The sequence below is a fragment of the Drosophila mojavensis genome, unplaced genomic scaffold (genome assembly GCF_018153725.1).
Source record: "Drosophila mojavensis isolate 15081-1352.22 unplaced genomic scaffold, ASM1815372v1 contig_19, whole genome shotgun sequence".
NCBI lineage: Eukaryota > Metazoa > Arthropoda > Insecta > Diptera > Drosophilidae > Drosophila > Drosophila mojavensis.
Genome location: NW_025318726.1, coordinates 2,142,768 through 2,150,000, shown reverse-complemented (window position 1 = coordinate 2,150,000; position 7,233 = coordinate 2,142,768). Strand labels below are relative to the sequence as shown.

Sequence of the window (7,233 nt, the reverse complement as noted above, 5' to 3'; positions counted from 1 at the left end):
TAGGATCATTGAGCATGCTCGTAATACTAGTGCAAGTACTAGTCCAACCGAAAACGAGAAATATAACTTTTGCAAGACATTTAGGTATAGCATCAAGTTAGGTAAAAAGCATAAAGAGCTTCTATTACAAATGGCTTAGACTTTCCAGAGCTTCCGTATAGCTTAAAGGGCCTAACACCGCTATAGCAAAGGCTTCCTTTTATGATAACTCTTTAGGAGGTGGACGCCAAAATGCCATTAAAGGGACTTTGGTCAATGTACCTATTCCTGCTGAGATAGTACAGATTTTCATGACTGAAACTTTTAGGCCAGCAAAAGTGGCTGATGCAATTCGCTTTTTAATCGGCACAAAGCTTTACAGGAAGCACCAGGTTACTGTTAATGAACAGTAGCTTTCCTCTTTATCGTCTGGCGGAATTTCATTCGTTGCATCACCTGAAGACAGGGACTTAGTATCAGAATTAGTGCAAAGATCTGCTCAAGCCACAACAAATTAGCAGAATTGCAAAGAGTTAGAAGATATCAACCCAGGATGCCAGGAAACACTTTTAGAAATTGTGCCTGAAGATAATATTGCGATACAAAGAATAGTTATAGCTCGAGGAGAAGGTCAACTTCCATTAGATATGATCGAAAATTGCGATTTAGAAGACCTGGCCTTTACAACTACCCTTTTAGGCGTAACAAGGAACTTTAAGGAACGTTTTACAACCATAGTTAGATCAGAGCTTAAAAATTTGGATAGAAGAGAATGTTGATAACTGACAAATTATTTCTCAACTATAAGAAGCTAGAAATGATTAATATAAGGAATAATACATTTGTTTTCTTACGTGAGCACAGCGCCACAAACGGCATAAGAGCAGCAAACGCTCTTAAGGATGGCTAGAGAATTTTAAAATGCATTTGAATTTCGCCTGCTCACTGGGGAGCAGAGAAGAACAAAGTCATTGCTATAATCAGGCAATTGGGTCTTCTGACCTTTTTTATAACATTTTCGGCAGCAGGACATGGACGGAGCTATTAGTAACTTTCTAAGAATGTAGATAACATAATATTTCAGAAGAAGCAGTACAGTCAGCAATATTAGTACTAATCGTTAGTTTGAACGTGGCTTCAGCCTGTTCGCCGGACGAGCAAATCTCCGGCCGGCGGCAACGCTGGGCGTTCCACGACCCGCGGATCCGTGCCACTAGCACCTGTAGTGGCCCTACTACCTTCCTATGGCGCGTCCGCGCAACCCCCTACCCCGGATGTGGCGCCATATTTGAGGTACCAGATCCACAATCACGACCACTCATGTGGGCAAGAAATTTGTAGATTCGGTATTCCATACCTTACTATGCCCCAAACAGAAATTCTATTTCCATATGTCAGAAACTAGTTATGGTGATGTATACATAAATACATCACTTTCCGCAAATCGAGTAAAAATGTTGAAGTCTAAGCAGCAATTGGAAATTTTGCCTGAAAGTTCCACTGATATCCTAGATCATTATATTCAGCGGGATATCTGAACGAAGACGTAGGCACCTTATCCTCTTCAGGATGAAAGTGGTTTTACGCGGAAGACAACTAAATTATCGACATAAACATCAACAAAGATAGGCAAAACTTTACTTTAGGGAATTAGTAATATTATTCTTTCATTGAAGGCAGGAGCAGATCGAATTAGTTAAGCAAAATAGTGATGAATTTTAATATATGAAAGGCGAAATCATATATAACGAAGGCGACAAATATTTAGGGATCGACCAACTGTGTTAAAATACGTTCTCAGAGAAGTAATTGAAGGTGAGGATGAAGTAGTTGATGATTTACCAAAGCAAGTAGTTTTAGAAGATGAAGAATTTTATCTTAGCATTTCCAGAGATTAGCTGTCAGTTAAATCTTTTAAGCTTAAACCCAATCGCAAGTGAAGAATCGGACAACAATATTCGTATTGCCAGAATGCGGTAATTTATCAGTAGCTGACAAAATTTTATAATAGTCAGCCAGGCTATAATGCCAATTCGGCTTAGGTACTTTTGTATGCTCCAACAGTAAAAGCAACTTTTGGAATAAACGGTTCCACACTACACACAATGTTTTCACTCCCTGTAAATCAGTCAGGAAATACATTTAAGGAATTGGGTGCTGATTTGCTTAACACTATAAGATCAAATTTATTTGATCTTAATCTATTAATAATTGATGAGAAATTAATGGTTGGGGGACAAAAATTCAGTCTTATGTGGACTTTCGTCTTAAACAAATCTTCAATAATCGAGAAGCTGCTTTTGGAGGTGTGTCAGTTATAGTTTTTTGTGATCTTAGGTAAGGATGTTGGTATAGGATGATGTTATAGATGGATATTTCAATCCACTTCTGAATTACATAATCCTTATAGTGCTATATTTGGGTAATGCTTCAAATTCTTTGAACTTACAGATTAATGCGTTAGAGAAAACTGGCTTTTTATAGGAAATAGGTTCCAGCTCAACCACACCCTCTATTTTGTGAACTTCAGTACAGAAAACTATTAAATGTTCCAATTTTTAACAAATAAGCAAGTGACAATTTATCGTTCCCCGTAGTACCTGCTGAGGCTATTACTATTTATAAAAGCCAAGGTGATACTTACAACAAAGTAGTAGTTAATTCATGATTCGTAATCAAAGAATGCAAATTGTGGCTTGCAGTAAAGCAACCACGGCATCTGGTCTCTGTATAATTGGTGATTTGATCAACGGTATATACTTTAACCTAATATTTCATAATACTGAAATTTCGTCATATCAGATTATGTTGAAATCTAATATTCTGTGCTTTGTTGAAACCAGCACATATTTAAATGAGCCTATTGATATTTCAGTTTTTTTTATGACTAGACGACATTCGCAAAAGTCGACAAAAACAAGGTATTATGGTTTACATTAAAAATGAATTCTACCATGATGTAAATCATACGTCGGCAGCTCGTTATTTTGACGGACCACATGTTTTTGAATTTTGCTTCCGTCAGATAGAAATTCATCACGTTTTTAATCGTATATAGAAGTCCAACATATTTGCGAAAATTTAAAATTGAATTTAAGCGGGTATTTCAATTTGATTTCTTGGTGCAGTAGTGATGAGAAAGACTGGAAATTCGTGTTAATCGATTGATTAAGTATCGTAGTGCAATTAAAGTTTGTATTGCCACTGAGAGACAACAATAGCTTTTGCTGAACGTGGTCCCGGATGTCGCTGGGTGTGAGCGAGACGGCTTGTCATGTCGTTCGCAGCAGGGTCGCTGTGCTTTCGATGAACAAGAATATGCGACCATGATTAGAAGTTTCGAGAGTAGACGAGAGGAGACACTTGGTAAAAGACGATTGAACGAGTAAGAGCATTAAAAAGAGTTTAGCGACACACCGGGAATTCGTTGTTAAGCGCAGCTAAGATGGAAAACCAGAATGAGAAATGCAACGCCCCGACATATATATAACTTGTGCTTGAGAACTATATCCGGTTGTTGCAAAAGAATTTATAATTTTCTATGTTCAAATAGTTTTGATTCTGTTTTAAATTTAGATTCATCATCCGATACCCACATGGGTGTTTTCTAATTTACCAAGTGGCACTAGTAGCGCACACACCTGTGAAATAATGTATAGCCATCATAGTGGAATTTCTTTAGGGCTTGATTTAGAAAGATATATGTATTATACATACAATATAAAATTATGTTAATGTTTATATTATTTATTTAGTTGACTCATTGACTATGACTCATTTCAAGTCGACTCGAAGGCTCTATAAATTAAGTTGATCCCCATTGATATTTCGATGGAAAAATTGGAAGGTGCTTAGCGTCTTTTTTCTAAGGCAGGTGCAATACTAAGGGAAAATAGGAACAGGTTAAGCACTGAACACCTGTCTGAGCTGCTGTTCCTTAATTCAATATTTATTTTTATTTTATTTTGTATTTTTTTTTTTTTTTTTTTTTTTTTTTTTTTTTAGATTGTGTTACATTAATTGCTTCTACCTTTTATTATTGCAACTCATCGAACGTTTTCCAAATTTAGTGTCGATGATTTTTTTTCACTCACTCGTGGAGACAGATATTAGAAAACGTTAATATTTTACTCTATGTACGTCTATAAATAGTATAAACTTGAGAGTCAGGTTTAAAAAAAATAATACCGGTAAAATAGCCAACTAATTGGTTTGGGTTTTCAGCAAAATGCGCTGTAGAGTCATAGTCATAGATTATTTTATAAGCATACTTTGTAAAGATATTTGTATCCTAAATGACAGAAATACGTTGTCATTCGATTGTTCCTTCGTTTCTTTTCTTTTGCAAAAAGTAAATAATTATTTGTTAAATTCCGAGCACTGAAAGCAGAAAATTTGTCGTGGTTACTATTACCTGGAAATAAATTGTCCTTGTAATATAATCAGGAAAAGTGCCAAAGAATGCGAGTACAAATGGTGCACAATTTCAGAATCTTCCACAATGCGTTAAAATTCTGGCATCTTTGGAAGAACATAGAATATTTCCTTTTAATTTTAGCTTAAAAAATGTTAACTAGTATTTTTCTGAGCTTCATCCAACTAAATCTTTAAAAAATTAATTTGTATGCCAGAATATTTTAAAATACAAAATATTCTGGAAATCGTTCCCCAATTTGACGTTATAAAATACTAAATAAATAATAAACATAATTTCTACAGATACACGAGGTGAATAAAGGGATCACAAGATGTCATTCGCTAACCAATTGGTGCCCCAGGAGTGCAAGGGAAGCTAAAAAAAACTGGAAAAGTAACAGCGAATACGAAAAGAATCATTTATTATAATTGTGATTTAACAAAGAATTAAATGTAAATTGAAACCAAAAATACTAGTTGCTATACTACTGTATAGTCCCTTGCGAAAATACTGAGGACACCATTAAATTTTGGGTTGGCGTAAAGAATTTCAGAGACTCTTGCGGAAACAACCGGCTTTCTAAGCTGGCTTCTGCTATTTATTTTCCCAGAATTTAGGTTTTTTAGTTAATGATTATTATTATTTTTTTATTTATTTATTTTTATTTTATTTTGTATTTTTTTTTTTTTTTTTTTTTTTTTTTAGATTGTGTTACATTAATTGCTTCTACCTTTTATTATTGCAACTCATCGAACGTTTTCCAAATTTAGTGTCGATGATTTTTTTTCATTCACTCGTGGAGACAGATATTAGAAAACGTTAATATTTTACTCTATGTACGTCTATTAATAGTATAAACTTGAGAGTCAGGTTTAAAAAAAATAATACCGGTAAAATAGCCAACTAATTGGTTTGGGTTTTCAGCAAAATGCGCTGTAGAGTCATAGTCATAGATTATTTTATAAGCATACTTTGTAAAGATATTTGTATCCTAAATGACAGAAATACGTTGTCATTCGATTGTTCCTTCGTTTCTTTTCTTTTGCAAAAAGTAAATAATTATTTGTTAAATTCCGAGCACTGAAAGCAGAAAATTTGTCGTGGTTACTATTACCTGGAAATAAATTGTCCTTGTAATATAATCAGGAAAAGTGCCAAAGAATGCGAGTACAAATGGTGCACAATTTCAGAATCTTCCACAATGCGTTAAAATTCTGGCATCTTTGGAAGAACATAGAATATTTCCTTTTAATTTTAGCTTAAAAAATGTTAACTAGTATTTTTCTGAGCTTCATCCAACTAAATCTTTAAAAAATTAATTTGTATGCCAGAATATTTTAAAATACAAAATATTCTGGAAATCGTTTCCCGATTTGGAAAAATGATAAATTTGTCAGAAACGAAGTCGAAGTCGACTGTACTCGACAACGTATTTGTATATATTGCTCAAATTTAAATAGATTTAATTCCGGAATACTTTCAATAATTTTTTGTCGATTTCTGCTCCGAGAGCATTAAAGCTGCAAACTAGTGCGTGCCGAGACGAAAATAAAGATAATGACGAAAATCAGTGCAGAACAAATCATATGAGTTCGCTCGCCTGTAAGCATACTGCACGCCGAGACGAAGACAAAGATGAACACGAAACGCAGGCAATAGGCTTCAAACGCTGCTGCACTGCTTTTGATTTTGAGCAAAATGACTCCACAAAAAGTGTCACCCAATAAATCTCCCCAAAACGATAATCCAATAGAATGTTAATAAATATTTAAATATAAAAATATAATATTAGAACAAACAAAAATAAAAATTTAAAAAAAAATGTAAGAATACTAATATTAATACACTTACATATGTACATATATGTAATGTTATTATAGATATTAGATTTTTTGTTATTAATTTTTTAATGTAGAACTAGATTAGGCTGCCACTGAAGGTAGCAGTAAGCTGGTTAATAAAATATAAAAACGTTAGAAAAATAAAAATAAAACAAAATAAAATAAATAATTAAAATGCCTGCTATTTTACTGACTCTACTTGAATCTTCATCAAATCAATATTCTGATAATGCTTTATTCCCACAGGAACCGATCACTTTTGGTACATCAGGAAAAATTATTACTTTCTCGAATTAAGCTAAGCCAGTAAACAAACAAGTAATTAAATGAGAACTAAAAATAAATAAAACTAAATATATTTTAAATAATTTTTTTACCTTAACGTCACTATCAATTTTTCAGCATACATAATTGGGGTTTTATTAAAATTAGTCCGATTTTTAATAATTAGTGGTTCAATTTGTATTAAAATGTAATAAAATGTGCTTATTTTTATCCTAGTACATTCCACAAATATATTCTCATGTTGGCGCAGCTCATCAAGCAAATTATGAAATGCCTTTCTTCCCAAATTTATAGCGTGAATTTTTTGATTTACTTTCTTTCGTTTTAATTTCAAAAATAAACTTTGCTCATTCAACAGGTCATCATCTGGTGAGAAATCCATAGCGACTAACAGAACAAGACCTATTAGCTTAACTGCCACGCTAGCAATTTGTCTTCAGCTTCGTCTTCATCTTCGTATTCGTAACAGTCTAACGGTTGTTAGGGAATTGCACGGCTCAGCCCTGCTAACAGTGATGTCATTTCCGCTTTTTTGCCGTCAGATTTGGCTTTTTTTAAAGTGCGATTGCGGGAAAAATTTGAAAACAGCGGGCAGCGGGAATTCCAGCTTTTTTAGCAAATTCAAACCGCTTTTTTTTCAAAGTAAATTTTTTCTACATTTTTACAGCTGTTTTAACGATTTATATGTTAATAATATATTTTACGTAAAGT

General features: G+C 33.6%; 1 protein-coding gene and 1 long non-coding RNA gene across 3 annotated transcripts in view; one reads left to right on the top strand and one right to left on the bottom strand.

The window, feature by feature from the left end:
• LOC6572349 overlaps positions 1 to 6,907 on the bottom strand; it is a 55,669-nt gene extending 48,762 nt beyond the window's left edge. Inside the window, exon 1 of the mRNA XM_044007734.1 lies at positions 6,615 to 6,907. The gene's annotated coding sequence lies outside the window, so the exon portion shown is untranslated. The remainder of the gene's footprint in view (positions 1 to 6,614) is intronic.
• On the top strand, positions 3,196 to 4,866 carry LOC122756902. 2 transcript variants are annotated; one of them, XR_006356758.1, is made up of 2 exons: positions 3,196 to 3,364; positions 4,699 to 4,866. It is a non-coding gene; the product is annotated as an uncharacterized LOC122756902 (long non-coding RNA). The 2 variants fall into 2 exon arrangements; XR_006356759.1 differs by having other exon boundaries at positions 3,196 to 3,492.
• Positions 6,908 to 7,233: the final 326 nt, after the last annotated feature.